This window comes from Balaenoptera musculus, chromosome 12, assembly GCF_009873245.2.
Source record: "Balaenoptera musculus isolate JJ_BM4_2016_0621 chromosome 12, mBalMus1.pri.v3, whole genome shotgun sequence".
Classification (NCBI taxonomy): Eukaryota; Metazoa; Chordata; class Mammalia; order Artiodactyla; family Balaenopteridae; genus Balaenoptera; species Balaenoptera musculus.
This window is the reverse complement of record NC_045796.1, coordinates 83,622,065-83,636,931: the sequence shown is the minus strand read 5'-3', so window position 1 is coordinate 83,636,931 and position 14,867 is coordinate 83,622,065. Positions and strand designations below refer to the sequence as shown.

The 14,867-nt window shown below is 42.4% G+C and overlaps 1 long non-coding RNA gene across 1 annotated transcript; it reads right to left on the bottom strand.

Moving 5' to 3' along the window:
* Window positions 1–577: 577 nt before the first annotated feature.
* On the bottom strand, window positions 578–12,195 carry LOC118905235. The gene is made up of 4 exons (XR_005022183.1): window positions 11,924–12,195; window positions 7,635–7,744; window positions 2,470–2,592; window positions 578–1,378 (listed from the first exon to the last, which is right to left on the bottom strand). It is a non-coding gene; the product is annotated as an uncharacterized LOC118905235 (long non-coding RNA).
* Between the last annotated feature and the right edge of the window lie 2,672 nt (window positions 12,196–14,867).

Here is a 14,867-nt window from a genome sequence, read left to right as displayed (position 1 = left end):
ATCCCGGCAGCTCAGTTTCTTAAAGTCCCACGAAAGAGATGCTGTGCCGGCCAGCAAGAGTAATTCCCACTCCAGCCCAACTTCCAGAACCAGGGTCCAGCCATGGGGCTCCTGGGTTACCCAGAGGCATGAGTCTTGGGGGCATGTGATCGACCATCAGTGGGGTGGAGGGCTGTAGAATGGAGCACCCCAAAGGGATGGGGGTGGGATGGGTCCCTGTGGTCCACAGCAGGCCCCGGCTGTGATGGTTGTAGGCTCGGTGAGGAATCCCCTCCAATGTGTGTGGGGAGGAGCTGAGAGGTTTTTTTTAAAATTAATTAATTAATTAATTAATTTTATTTATGACTGTGTTGGGTCTTCGTTTCTGTGCGAGGGCTTTCTCTAGTTGCGGCGAGCGGGGGCCACTCTTCATCGCGGTGTGCGGGCCTCTCACTTTCGCAGCCTCTCTTGTTGCGGAGCACAGGCTCCAGACGCGCAGGCTCAGTAGTTGTGGCTCACGGGCCTAGTTGCTCCGCGGTATGTGGGATCTTTGGCTCGAACCCGTGTCCCCTGCATTGGCAGGCAGATTCTTAACCACTGCGCCACCAGGGAAGCCCAAGCTGAGAGTTTTAAAAAAAGTCTTACGACTCTCTAGATGGACAGTTTCCAATCTTTGTGTGCCTTTCCGTCTTTCCATGTGGTGTCCTGGGAGAAGAATTTAGTCAGCCCAGTTTGAATGAAGTGTCTATGCCTGTACTGATCAGCTGTGGACAAGCACTTAGCCTCCTGCAGTCCAGAAATGACCATTTTCTATGACAAACCTCCTGCATCACAGGGGCTAGTTTGGGGATCCTGTGAGCTAGGCAGACACCCCAGGCGGCATCCATGAGAAATACGAATATCCTTGGGATTTTGGATCCCACTGCTAAGCTTCTCAAGGGCTCTCCAGGGTATATTGACAAGTAGGAAGTATTATCTGATTTTGCTGGAGGAGAATCCAAGAAATAAAAGGATGGACCTACTCAGAGTGTCATGGGCTGTCCGTGGAAGGGCCAAGGCTAGATCCACGGTTCCATGTTGCTTGCTCAACACAGTGGACCCAGAAACCTTATTGGTATTAAAACTGCTTTGTTCATGTCATTAAAAAAGCACCCTGCATAATTCTAGTTAGTATGATGTTCTCCAAAAAGTTATGTTCACAGCTACATGTACAGTATTGTAATGGCTTGTTTGATCATTCACTCTGGTACGCACAGAAGTCCAGCTGTCTCTAATTTCCTGGGATAGGGACAGTATTTCCCTTCTTTCATCCTCAGAGGTTTTTTTGTGTGTCCTTTATAACTCCTCAGAAATCTAGCAGAGTGGCTCTGTAGTGACAACAGTACAGCAATTTGTGCTCCTTCAAAAAGATGCAGTACAAGTAAAAGTTATGACTCTGTGTTAACAGAATTACAGATGACACCTCATGTATTTTACTCTGATTCTCATGCCCACCACTCTGGCTTCTGCAGAATTATGTTTATAAAAGTAAATTTCTAAAATGTGCAATAGACATTGGTCAAACTGGAAGAAAAGATTTTTATGCTTTAAAAAATATTAGAGTCAGTGGGGTTACGCCCATGGGCATTTGGGGAGCATTAAGTGCTATTGGTTGAGGACGTTGGCAGCTCCAAGCTGCGAATTCTATAACCCTCTCTGGGTCGCTGTTCTGGTTTCTCAGTAAACAGACTTCTTAGTAAATAGATAAAACCCAAGACAAGAGCCCTCACTTGGTCTAAATCGTTATGATGACCATCAGGATCTACTCCATTAGATCTCTACAGTGAAGAATATTGCTTGAAGAGTGTGTGTGTGTGTGTGTGTGTGTGTGTGCGCGCGCACGCGTGCGTGTGTATTTCAGAACAGATGCCTTCATTCAGAATGAAGGTGAGTGCTCCTTTTAGAAAAAGAAGGTTTTGGTAGAGAAAGAAATATAAGTAAGGAACTCAGGTGGCCAGGAAGGAACTTTGCTAGAGGTAACAACTGTTTTGTCAGAAGTTAGTATCTGCTTGTCATCATTGCAGAGAAATCTCTGGTTTCTGCTTCAAAAGTCTGAGCACAGTTTTTCACTCTCCTCTGTTGTTTATTACCCCTACCTGGCTCTCCATAGAAAGGGTTTCAAATGATCTAATATTTTCTAAAACTTACTGGATTTAATTCTCCCCTTGGTGGCTGAAAAGACAGCAGCCTATATGTCTGTTGCCCTCCCCAGCCCCCAACAAAATCTCTTCTCCAAGTTTTCCAAGGATGAACTTGAGCTGCTTCCTAAAATGATCATACAATACTACCAGCGACTGAGAAGTTGAGAGTACTGAGCAGGAGTTTTTCCATCAAAGTAAGAGCCAAATACATTCAAAGGGCATTTACTGGCAGAGGGAGAGAGTTCTGTATGTGTCCTTAAGCCATCTGATGTTCACGAGTCTACCCTTCCTTCCGGGGAACTTGCTTTACCTTGGAAGGGCCTGCCTGTTCCAGCATGACAGTGGGCTGGAGGGCTGGTCTGTGGATTGATCTGCTGGTTCTCTCCGAAGAAGCCTTTTTCACATTTAAATTGAACCTGGAAACAAGATCCACCTGCCGAGGGAAGAATTCAGAGTGCAGGGCTGAAGTTGGTGATAGCAGAGCACAGATGTCTGGGGGTGTCTAGACAAATTATCCCAACTCACCATAAATACTCCACTGGATTCAGGGGTAAAGTTTTTCCTTTCTGAGAATAGTTTCCTGTAAAGGGCAAGTCATGAGGGTTTGGCTTTTTACTGACAAATTCGATGGTCCCCCAGGTGGGATGGGAATGTCTCCTTAGGAAGACATTACATCCAGGTTGAGCTCTCAACAAACTGTTTCCTGTCTTTGGTCTAATTAAACTATACACATTTTGGGGAGTATAAAATAGAGATGCTGACATGCCAGCATTTATGCTGCTGACACAAAAGTTCTGAGCTCAACTGATGTAAGTGGTGCTGACATAAACCTTCTCCTGAGAACAGCTGCTAGAGGTAATTTCCACAATCTTCCAGTGGATTAACTTGAAGCATCATCTGGGCTGAGAGTTGGAGCATCTACCAGGAGATTTGGCCCCCTGATATGAAAAAATAACCTATTGCTTGTTCGATGACTTACTTCTTTCATGGAATAACTCCTTAAATTAGAGCATGGCTTTTTAAAGTTCAGTATCAGATGAAGAATGCAGTACTGATTATCTTTGTACGAGAGGCTTAGTTTGCAGGGATCTAACAATGACTGAAGCCCCTTTAGTTTGGGGTGGAAAGTTTTATAACTTTGTATAAAATAAGTTAGTTCATGATACAGATTTCATGTTAACAACTGCTGAGTTCACTGACAATTAGTTGCCTCTGTTGATAATTCTGTAGATGAATGTGATGAAACCTATAGGTCTTCAGGCAGAATTGCACACACACTCAACATAATACGCATATACTTAACGGGTCTAGGACCTCCTGAAGTCACCTTGCAGCCCAGGTCAAGACCTTCCTTGACTGGTTCCATTACATAACCAGAGATGGCATTTGCCACCTACATTTGGGGGTGCATTATCCCCAATCAGGCTTTTAGAAGCTATCGTCACCCATAGTAACTTTCTTTAACATTGATAATCAAGGACTGTGTGCTTACCAGGAACTACTGGCAATTGGAGGTATACTTGTTCAAATCTTCCAAGAAGCTAATGCCAAGACAGGGTTAGACGGGCAAGAGAGTCACTGGAGGAGTGCCCGTGAAGGAGAAATGAGAAGGGGGCAGGAGGGGGCAGGTGAACCTTCAGACCTGGAAGCAGATCTGATGCCTGTGAAAGCAGAGAGGGAGGGAAGGCTTGGACAGGAAGAGTCTCCACTGCAGTGCTTTCTAGAAAGTCTCAGCCAGCCAAATGGAGTCCTGGAGCGAAGGCTCTGTGTTAGAGGAGGTCCACGCTGAGCGAGCTGGCTGACCTCTAGGAACCCCGCCTGCCCCATCTTCGCCTGGATACAGATAGCCACGAGTGCTGGGGCAGATTCCAAGATGCTGGAGGCTGTCCGTCAAACACGTTCCCCAGGCAGGGTTTCTTGGAAGGGGATCTAAGCAGTGGTCTCCACGGCCACCACGCTGGGATAAGAGGGTCTCTGTTGGGGCCAAAGTGCACGTCCTCCTTTTTTCTCCTGCTTCCTCACATTTTGAGAGCTGCTACTCTTTGGCTAGTGTGACTCTGCCCCACCAAAGCGTCACACAGGGACAGGTAATATGATATCGTAAATTTGTGGTTTAGTTTCCTGTCTCCCTATAATACTGTAGCCACTTTAATTGTTCAATCAGGGGGTTGGGTGGAGTGAACATTATCCACAGAGGTTAAATACATGGCTTTTTACCATAACCTTTACCTTTTGTCTTGGGGCAATCAACAAGGTCATCATCAAGATGACAGCTTGCTGTTTAAGTGTAGAGCCCAGAATACTCAGCAACAGAAAGCAGGCTAATAGACCCAATGTCTCTCAGCTTGTGGTCTCAGTGGAATTATGTCGTAAGACTGGTGTCCAGGTTTGTTTTTGTTTTTTTAATCTCCCTCCCTGCCTCAACCAAGACCCTGTGGGCTATCGGCTCCTTTCTCTCGCTTCCACGAAAGGCAGGTGAAGGATGCCCTTTCCTAAATGGTAGAGCAGGAGATGGACCACGCTCCCCAGGACTCTATTCTCTGGGGAATGAGATGCTTCAGATGTGTGCTGCCTGGGAGAAGAGAGGGGTTCTTAGAGGGGAAAGTAGCCAGGATGGGGGATGCTGAAGAGGGCTCCTCTGTGGTAGGAAAGTGCAACTCTCCTGGGACTTGGGGATTTGTCAATTATTCATTTACACGTGCTACAGCTGTGGGGCAGTTAGTATGTGCCGGACCCTCTTCTGGGTACTAGGGACCCATCAACGAACTAAATAAACATTCCTGCCCTTTTGTAGCCTACATTCTTTTGGGGAGACACTAACGTGTACATAGGCAATAAACAAAATCTACCAGTAAATTATATATCTAAGTAAATATGTTACGTATAAAATACAGGTTTTCTTAAAATTGACTTTTAGCAGGAATTAGCAGAAGCAGAAGCCCCTTCCCTCTGTTTTCTTAGCCCCTTTTAGGGTCTTTCTTCTTGGCTGCCTATTTCTTTCCCTGGGAAGGAAATACTTCCTTTGTAAAAATTCATCAAGTGTAATTTCCAGGAAGTCACTGACAGAGTGAGATGACCCTGAATATATTATTTAGTTAATATCTTTGATCTCTGAAAAGACTGGTTTTTAACCAGATCTTAATAAGTTTCCCAAAATCAGTTCAGCAAATGTATTGAAAATATAATTGGCTAAACCCAAATTAAAACACCCAGGTCTTCATCCTAAATTCAGGAGAATAAACCTACCAAGATGGGCGTGGACTGGATACAGATGGCCCCGAGCCCCACTGATTATGATCTGAAATCCATCTAAACCTATGATCTCCTCTATAATAACTAGGCAATGAGACAAAAAAAGTACTCAAACTGCGAGGAAGGCAGACATTTCAATCCTCCCTTTGCCACATTAAACAATACAGCCTGCAATCCAGAGTGACAGAAGGAGGAAGCCAAGTGAGAAATGATGGCTTCAAGAGTGTCGGACTCACAACGCAACCCTGACCCCATTTCAGGGTCCAGTTCCAGAGCAGTTAGGCGGATACCACAGCTGCTGGATTTAATGGAAGCCTCTGTCTTTTCCTTTCCTTTTTTCTTTTCTTTTCTTTCTTTCTTTATTTTTCCTTCCTTCCTTCCTTCCTTCCTTCCTTCCTTCCCTCCCTCCTTCCTTCCTTCCTTCTTTCCTTTCTTCCTTCCTTCCTTCCTTCTCTCTCTCTCTCTCTCTCTTTTTTGGAAGGGTCTTCTGGGTTCATCTTTTTAGCAAAAAACTAAAAAAATCAGTTGCTTCATTTTAGAATTAAATGATATACTTTAAAAGAGAGTATAAATTAATCATCAAACTATCAATACTTTTTCACTCCAACTTCAGGCCTATACATAGATTCTATTTTTAACTGCTTCAATTAAAAAAAGCAAAAATTATCTTGGTAGTTGTGGGCAATTGAAACTTTAATGAAACTTAAGTCAATATTCAATTAAAGGACAAAGGAGGTCACAATTAGAAATAATTTACGGAATGAATGGAAACAGCCCTCATCCCTGTTATGACTAAACATGACATTTGGAAGAGCAGGTCACACTCAGTGCCCTCCCTCCCTCCCTCCCTCCACTGGCTCGATCTTCATCCTATCTAGTGAGGCTGCTGTCTCTGGGGCTACAATGACCACGGCTCCATCTTCACCCTGTCTGGTGAGGGTGCTGTCTCTGGGGTTACCCTGAGTGTCTCTCCTCAACATCCTGTACCTTTGGCCTCCTGCTCTCTTAGAATTGCTCTCCTTCCTTGGCTCCTGTGACACTGTGTTTTCTTGGATACCTTCATCTGGCTTTTACCAGATTCTTTTACTGCCTTCTCTTCTTTTTCTCGTTCTTAGAGACAGAACACCAAACTCAGTCATTGGTCCTTTTCTCTTTATAGGACCCACTCCGTCGTTTCCACTTCTGTGCTTTAAGCTCTGAACTTTTCAAAGGCATCAGCTCTGAATACACACCTGTCTGTGAAACATCTACCAGTGGATGGCCCCCTGGATATCAAGTTAAGCGTCTGAAAGAGAAATCACCTCCTACCCCATTCCTACTCTTCCTGTGTTTTCAATCAATATCCTGTTTATGTTCTCTCGTCTCTTAGGTCAGAAAGCTTGGTCAAATCATCTTCAGGTCCTTCTCTCTCATTCCCTACATTCAATCGCCCATCTAATCTAATCTAATCTCTTCAGAATTTATAATTTCCATTCCTAATGCCACTTTCATATTCAGGCTCACATGAGACTTTCACTGGATTCTTATTATAAAGGCCTTTAACTGGAATTCCTTTCTCTCTCTCCCTTTCTTTCTTTAAGAAATACTCATCTATTTCCTATTATGTTTCAATATTGTGCTAGAATCTTGGGAAACCAAAGGAATTAGACCAGGCTCCTTGCGGAGAAGCCCCCTTGTGCAGGGGAAAGAAGGGTGTGACGGATGATCTGAGAGCTTCACACAGGTGAGCATGGTCCTAAGTGGCCCAGAGGGAGGGGCATTTGTTTAGTTTGCAGGACGTGGGCAGAGAGGGTTAGTGAGGGCTTAACGGACAAAGTGGCTCTGGGGCTGGGACTTGGGGATGGCCAGGACTTCACCGGGTGGAGAGTCATAGTGGGGGTGAGAAATGCACAAACTCACGGGGACCTGGCGGTATTGGTGTCACTGAGCACAGGCTGTGTGGTGGGCAGCTGGGGACGGGAGGAGGGAAGGTGGGCTGGGCCAGACCACCAGGTGCCTCCAAGGAGGTGGAGGGTTTGTTCTGTAGATGGTTTGGACTTGCTGGGGCCGTGTCCTACATCCAACTAAATACCACCTTCTGAGTAGAATCAACAGACCGACGCGTGAATCCAACCTGTTTTCTCCAATTCCAAGACCCTGTCTGATTTCTGGCTCTATTCTTGGGGGCTGTTGGCCAAATCCCAAATTTATAAGAATAAGAACATCTCCGTATCCAATTCTTACCTTTAAATGAATGATCTTTTCCCTTTCTCATGGGAAACAAGATTTGGCAAAATGTGGTGGTATCAGGATCCTTGTGCAAACTTCCCCGAAGATGATCTATCGATCTATATCTATAATTTAATGAAATTAAATATATATTAAATTCATAGATAAATGAATATATAAATATATCCATTACACATGTACATAATGAAATATGAATTTTCATTAAATTTTCACTAAGGTTCTGTGAGAAAGCTTCCTGTGCAGAAGCTTTGCTTGCTTGTTTTGGCTGCTACAGAATGCAGAGGTGTTTCCATGTTGGTCCAGCCTCAAGTAATAGGATGAGTAACCCATCATCTCTGCCCTGAAGGATGGGATGAAGAGAGACAGAGCACCTGTCACTGGGCCTGGATGGGGGTGGGAAGCAAAGTCCTCTGGTCTTGCCTGTTCTGGAGGCAGGTGCCACATCCCCTCAGTGGACCCTGGGCCATTGAAGTCCCCCACGTTGGCAGAAAAACTCAAAAGCAGGCTGCTAGGGTCCACTCTTGCCCTGCGTAGAAAATAAACGGAGCTGCAGGACAATCCTTTATCTGGTTTCATAATGTCCCTTGGGGTTTGCAAATTTGTCTTATTATTTATGACACAGAATCACACTAGGCCTATCTTAGAAAAGGGGACATCCCTAATTTGGGGAAGGTTGTATTTTATTTTACTTTATTTACATTTTTAATTGAAGTATAGTTGATTTGCAATGCTGGGTTAGTTTCAGGTGTACAGCAAAGTGATTCAGTTATACACATATATATAATCTATTCTTCTTCAGATTCTTTTCCATTATAGGTTATCACAAAATACTGAGTAGAGTTCCCTGTGCTATACAGTAGGTCCTTGTTGGTTATCTATTTTATATACAGTAGTGTGTATACGTTGATCCCAAACTCCTTATTTATCCCTCTCCCCCTTTTCCCTTTGGTAACTGTGCCATTGGTTTTGTTTGTTTTTTAAGTCTGTGAGTCTGTTTCTGTTTCATAGATAAGTTCATTTTTTTTTAGATTCCACATGTAAGCGATATCATGTGATATTTGTCTTTCTCTGTCTGACTTACTTCACTTAGTGTGACCATCTCTAGGTCCAAAACAGGTTCTCACTAAGCCTCCCAGGTGATTGTGCCGGCAGAGTCCCTGAGGATCTCCCGCTCTCTGTCTTTCTTCTGTTTATGTTGCATCCTTCTCTCCGATTTTGGTGTTAAGAAGGCGGCATCTCCCACCTCTCTGTTGCAGCACTCCTGTACTTCCCGTTGCCTATGGGATAGAGTCAGACCTCGCTTGGTGTGGCACACCCTGCACCTCCAGCCTAATCCCCCATCTTCACCCAACAACATGTAAAGTGTCTAAAGAACCTAGTGGCAAGACGGGAATAAAGACACAGACCTACTAGAGAATGGACTTGAGGATATGGGGTGGGGAAAGGGTAAGCTGTGACAAAGTGAGAGAGTGGCATGGACATATATACATTACCAAATGTAAAATAGCTAGCTAGTGGGAAGCAGCCGCATAGCACAGGGAGATCAGCTCGGTGCTTTGTGACCACCTAGAGGGGTGGGATGGGGAGTGTGGGAGGGAGGGAGATGCAAGAGGGAAGAGATATGGGAACATATGTATATGTATAACTGATTCACTTTGTTATAAAGCAGAAAGTAACACACCACTGTAAAGCAATTATACTCCAATAAAGATGTTAAAAAATAAATAAATAAAAAAGTGTCTAGGAATGACCCCCAAATATGTGGGAGCTGTGTAATTTGTGTCTCTTTACAGATTCTTGACACAGTTAAGAACTCTTATGCCCCACAATCCACAAGGGAACCTGTGGATTGATTTCTGAAGGTCCTTGAATCTCCTGAAAGAGTAAGACATACCTCAGAGCATTTTTCAGAAGGATAAGTTCCACCCCTCCTGTAAGATTGTCAAGTGGCTCCTGACACCCCAAGAGGTTCAGAACCACCATAAAGCTGTTGAGAGCTTGGGCATTGGTTAATCAAATTTGATAGACCAGTATACAAAATAAGAATAGATGATAGTGTTTTAGTCAGATCATCAAGTACAGAACCTCGTTATCAGATGTAAAAACTGAGGCCCTGGGAGTGATAATGACTTGCTTGGGGTCACTTACGCACTAAACAACACAATTTAGATTTAATCATGCCTTGTCTTCTCTGTTGTTTGCTGTTTCGCATGTTAATTTTACCTTTTTCAGCTAGAATAGAGTGGAAGCAGCTTGAAAGCAGGGACCTTGCTTTGAAATGATGATGACGATAAAGATAATTTTGGAGGGAACTGATTAAGTGACATAACTAAAGCAAATTGTTAGTGGGTATAAGACCAAGATACAGGAAATAGACAGTTACACAGTGCTGCTTCTAACGTATTGAGAGCACTCAGGCTACCTCTTAAAAATCCTGGATAACGAGAATTTACTGATTTCAATCAGTACATTTAATAGATCAGGCGATTTCCAAATAAATGTGAGATTTTTAAAGGAAGTACTCTTGAAATGATGGACTCGTGAATTTGTAGATCTGAGAACACTTGTTTTTCATGTTATCCAGTTTATTTACGGATGGATTAAAGAAAGAAATCACTATTTATCTGAGTTATCTTTTATCAGGCTACGTGAAGCAGAGGAACTTGCTTCGGGGTTTTTGTTTAACCTTTACCAGATATCAATAGTTCAAATCTCCCCATTGTCTATTTTCCTGATTTATACAAGGTTTTAGGAATGGTTTTATTTTGTTAGAGAACTAAAGTGCCCTCTACTGTTTCTTTTCCGTCTTTACAGCCAAATATCTATTAAGACTTGATTTAATAGAAAAGTTGTTCTTAAAGAAATAAAAGCAAAAAATTCATTTCTGATAAAGCTAAATTAAAACTGTTATACTTACAAAAAAGGAAATTATCCTTGACTAAGCATTTTTGAAGTATTTACACCTTTTATAACTTGATTAGTAAATAAATTCCCAATTATTTGCCTTCATCATATTTTTGTCACTTGTATTTTATCTTAAAGATGCAAATTCTACTTTATAAAGAGCACTTTCAACTTTTGATATTGGCTTCAATTCATTTTATGCAGCCTAAATGTTTTTGCTAGGTTGACTAATGTCTTTTTAAAAAGATGAATCCAGTAGATATATTTCCAATTTAAATATTCAGAAGCATAAAATAATTAAGGGCTAATCATGAGCATATTAATGTAATTAATTAAGCTTGCTACTGAGAAAAAAAATCTCCTTCTTCTTAAGATGTCATGTGATTAACATTCTGAATAACTTAAAAATAGAATTATCTTAGAAGTTTACATTTTTGCTTGTTGCAGACTTAAATCTTGACTAATAATTATGCATATCCCTTCACAAAAATTTTCAAGTTAAGTCATATTCCGTTCAACCACTATTACTAATAGCATCATTAAAAAATAAATGTCTCCAAGTCTTAGTATTTCAGTTATCTACATGCTTAGAGGCTTAGGATCTGTAGAGAACATTCTTTTATAAGTTCATAAATCGAAACATTTAAGAATGTTTCTCTTTCTCACTGTCTTTTTCGTAGGACTATTCCATCACTGCCAAGGTTTTAAAAATTTTCTAGCTGTTGGTAGCTATTCAGTTCCTGCACAAAGACACAGATCCTGGCTGCCAGCATTTTGGCATCTGCTAACATTTTCATAGACCTCAGCTGAACTTTCAGTTTGTTCGTGGAACTTCAGAGGCTGACAAAGAACCAGCTTCTATTTGTCTTTTTCACCCTTCACTTTTAATCCTTTGCATAAGCCACTTGAAAGGACTGTATGAGGCAGTTCAGGGATAAAAAGGGAAAAGAAGAAAATCTATGTTTCCTTTGCAAAGAAGAAAATCTATGTTTCCTCCCTTTTCTTTTCATCCAGAGAAAAGCAAATCAAACAAACCTCAAAACTGAGGACAATAGGGTGCCTGGAACTGAGATTAGCATTGGATGAGCCTCACACTTAAAATACAGCCATTTGAGCTCCCTTGCATGCCAGAATTAATCAGCAAAAGCAGCCGTGAGAACACATGCAGAAAAGGAAAAGCGGGGCAGAAGCAAGAGGGGCCCGCCCAGGAGTAGTGAGCTCACACTTAGCAAAACCACAGCCCCCGAGTTTGCCGTAAGACACAGGTCCTTCTGGGGCCAGTCAGTTAGACCCTCTGGCCTTTCCTGAAGCCCGGGAAGAATCACCAACTCTTCTCCAAGGAACGAGACATGGCCTGTCTGGGTGGTGACGGCTCTTACCTGCTTCCCCAAGTCAGGGCATCCGGATCCGAGCACAGATCACCTCCGGTAGGTGGAAGGCCGGTCTTGGGGACCTCAGTTTGGGTAAGAGGGCGTCCTGTGCCTCCCTGGGTCTCCCTCTGATGGGCTGCCCTGCGTCCTAGGACACGAAGTCTCGGCTGCGGACAGAGCTGTGTCACCAATCCAATCTACTGGTGGTAAGTGTGCTGGGCGGGTACCTGAGACATGATAAAGGGCTGCTTTATGATGATGCGATTAGTCTCTGATGTACCTTCCCCCAGGCTCTCACAGCTGTGTTGTCAGCCGGTGGGCCTGTGGGTACATCCTCAGTCAACAAGTTTTGAGCACTGCAAACCCTCTCAGCCAATGAGGTGTTTCTTTTTTCCCCTTAAAAAAAAAAAAAATCCATACTCTACTGAATGCCTTCTGCAATCTAATGTGTTTAACTTGCCGTGGCCGATCTTTCCAACCCTTGTATTCTGGTGAGACTTTTAGACCCATCATGTCAGACAAATCGTGTGGGCATAGAGAGGTGGGATCAGGGGCAAATAAGGGAAGCTTACCATGATGCCAATTAACATCCAAGTTTGATACGACCTTTAAAGAAATGTTTGCAGGAACACAGAATAAAAATCAGCGACAATTTGGGATTAGCGCAAGTTCTTTAAGGTCCTGAGGATTGTTATAAACTTCATGGCAGTCCAGGAAGGTGGACCGAAAATTCTATCAATGGTAGATGGAAGAAATCGTAGGATTTGGAGAACAGAGGAGCACAAGTGTGGGTGTCCCAGGCAGGCTGTCCCCTTAGGAGCCAGACCTGGAATCAGTAATTTCTCCTGGGAGCCTTAGCTCCTTTGAGTGGGGACCAAGGTCTGGGTGCTAGGTTTGTTACTCTGGTCTTTGCTCTTTGTCTCTTTTCATTAAAGAGAGCTAAGAAATCTAAATCTAAATCAAAATCTATCTATCTATCATCTATCTGTACGTATACCTGCATACCAGTATCCTCACATACATATGCATGTCAGTGCATGTAAATATACGTGTACATAGGTATATATGAAGTCTTGAGTTCACACCAATACCCCCAGTTCTAACCTGCTCCCAAAGGGTTCTCTTCTGCATCCCAGCATCCCATATTTGTATGTCCTTCTTTCCGTAGTGAAAACTCTAGCTTCAACATCAACGCACTTACTCCTTTGTTCAACACTTCCAGAATTGCTTTGCACATGCCATTACTATAAACAACCTACTCAGAAGAATTTGGGATTTGTTTGACGTTCTCTCCCCCTCTACCCCAAGACTGAGGGTACACAGTGGAATGTTGTGTTTATAAATTATTAGATTCCCTGTTCCTCCTCTCTCTCCTCCCCGCATGGCACTCCATTGTGTGTAGGTACCATGGTTTATTCAATCAGCTTCCTACGCTTAGACAGTGACGAACAACATTCTCTGAGTAACTTTGTGCGGGCAGTATGTGTTTTCATATTGTTGGGGATACGTGTTCAGGATAAATTCATGGAGGGAATTCTGTGTTGAGGTTTGGCTACATATAGTTGAGTAGACACTCTCAAATTCTCCTCCCTAGAGGTTGGACCACTCTTCTTTTTTTTTTTAAACTGAGGGAGATTATTTATTTTTTCCTTCCAGTTTTATTGAGATATAATTGACACACAGCACTGTATGAGATTAAGGTGCACAGCATAATGATCTGACTTACACGCATCATGAAATCATGAACACGCTAAGTTTAGTGGGCACCCATCATCCCATACAGATACAACGTTAAATAAAAAGAAAAAATTTTCCCTTGTGAGGAGAACTCTTAGGAGTTAATCTCCTAATCACTTTCATACGTAACACACAGCAGTGTTCATTATATGTATCATGTTGTACATGACATCCCTAGCACTTATTTATCTTTTAACTGGAAGTTTGCACCTTTTCACCCCCTTCATCCAATTTTCCATCTCCCCATACCCCGCCTCCGGTGACCACAAACTTAATGTCATTTCCTTAGAGTTTGTATGTTTGTTTGTTTTTGTTTGTTTCTGAAGTATAATTGACCTACAACCCTGTGTTAGTTTTTAATAAAACTAAACATTTCATCAACACAAAGGTGGCTTTCACTATATCGTCATTAATAAGTCATACTAATCTTGGATTGTGGGAACTGCTTTTGCAAACAAGGGGGAGTAATAACCATTTTATTCCTGACTGTGAAAAATACTTCACCTATTTAATGTCTATAGGAGTTGAGTATAGAAGAAAATGATTTCAGTGTAATACCTCCTTGAAAAAGTTTATTTTATTGCCTTATTCCTAATATTTCCTCATTCCTCCAACTCTTCATCTCTCACCAATCCCTCACCCTACCCAGGGAAAGGAAAACCAGGCCACCACCGTGTTCTGCTTCATAGACGTGGAATTTGCAATTGAAAACAACCTTTTAGCTCAACACTCTTCGGATTAATAGAACCCTCAATTGTATATCTATGGCCCTAAAATAAACTCAAGACAATTGTAGTCCACTGCTTCTGCCTTGGGTTTGGATCTATACTGAAGAGCCCCAGAGAAGGCCAGAGACTAACCAATCTTGATTTCATCATGGTAATTCACATTAATTTACATTACAATAAGCTAAACTAAGGTCAATTTCACCTGCTTCACATCCGTGATTCAGAAGATCATAACTGCTGACCTCAGGGGTCCATGAGGGTCCGTTAGGTCTTAAAATTCTGGATCCTATAAATCTTATGTTCATCATCATAGTACAGTTTCTTTTGTTTCTGGCATAAATTAACATTAAAAATTATATTCCCAATAGGATTTCCTAAAAGGCAGCCATTCTTTCCATTAATTCTGGAAAAAGTTTTGTAATCTCAAGGCCAATCACATATAATTGTTGATTAATAGAATTTTATACTCCACTGACATAGTCCAAAGC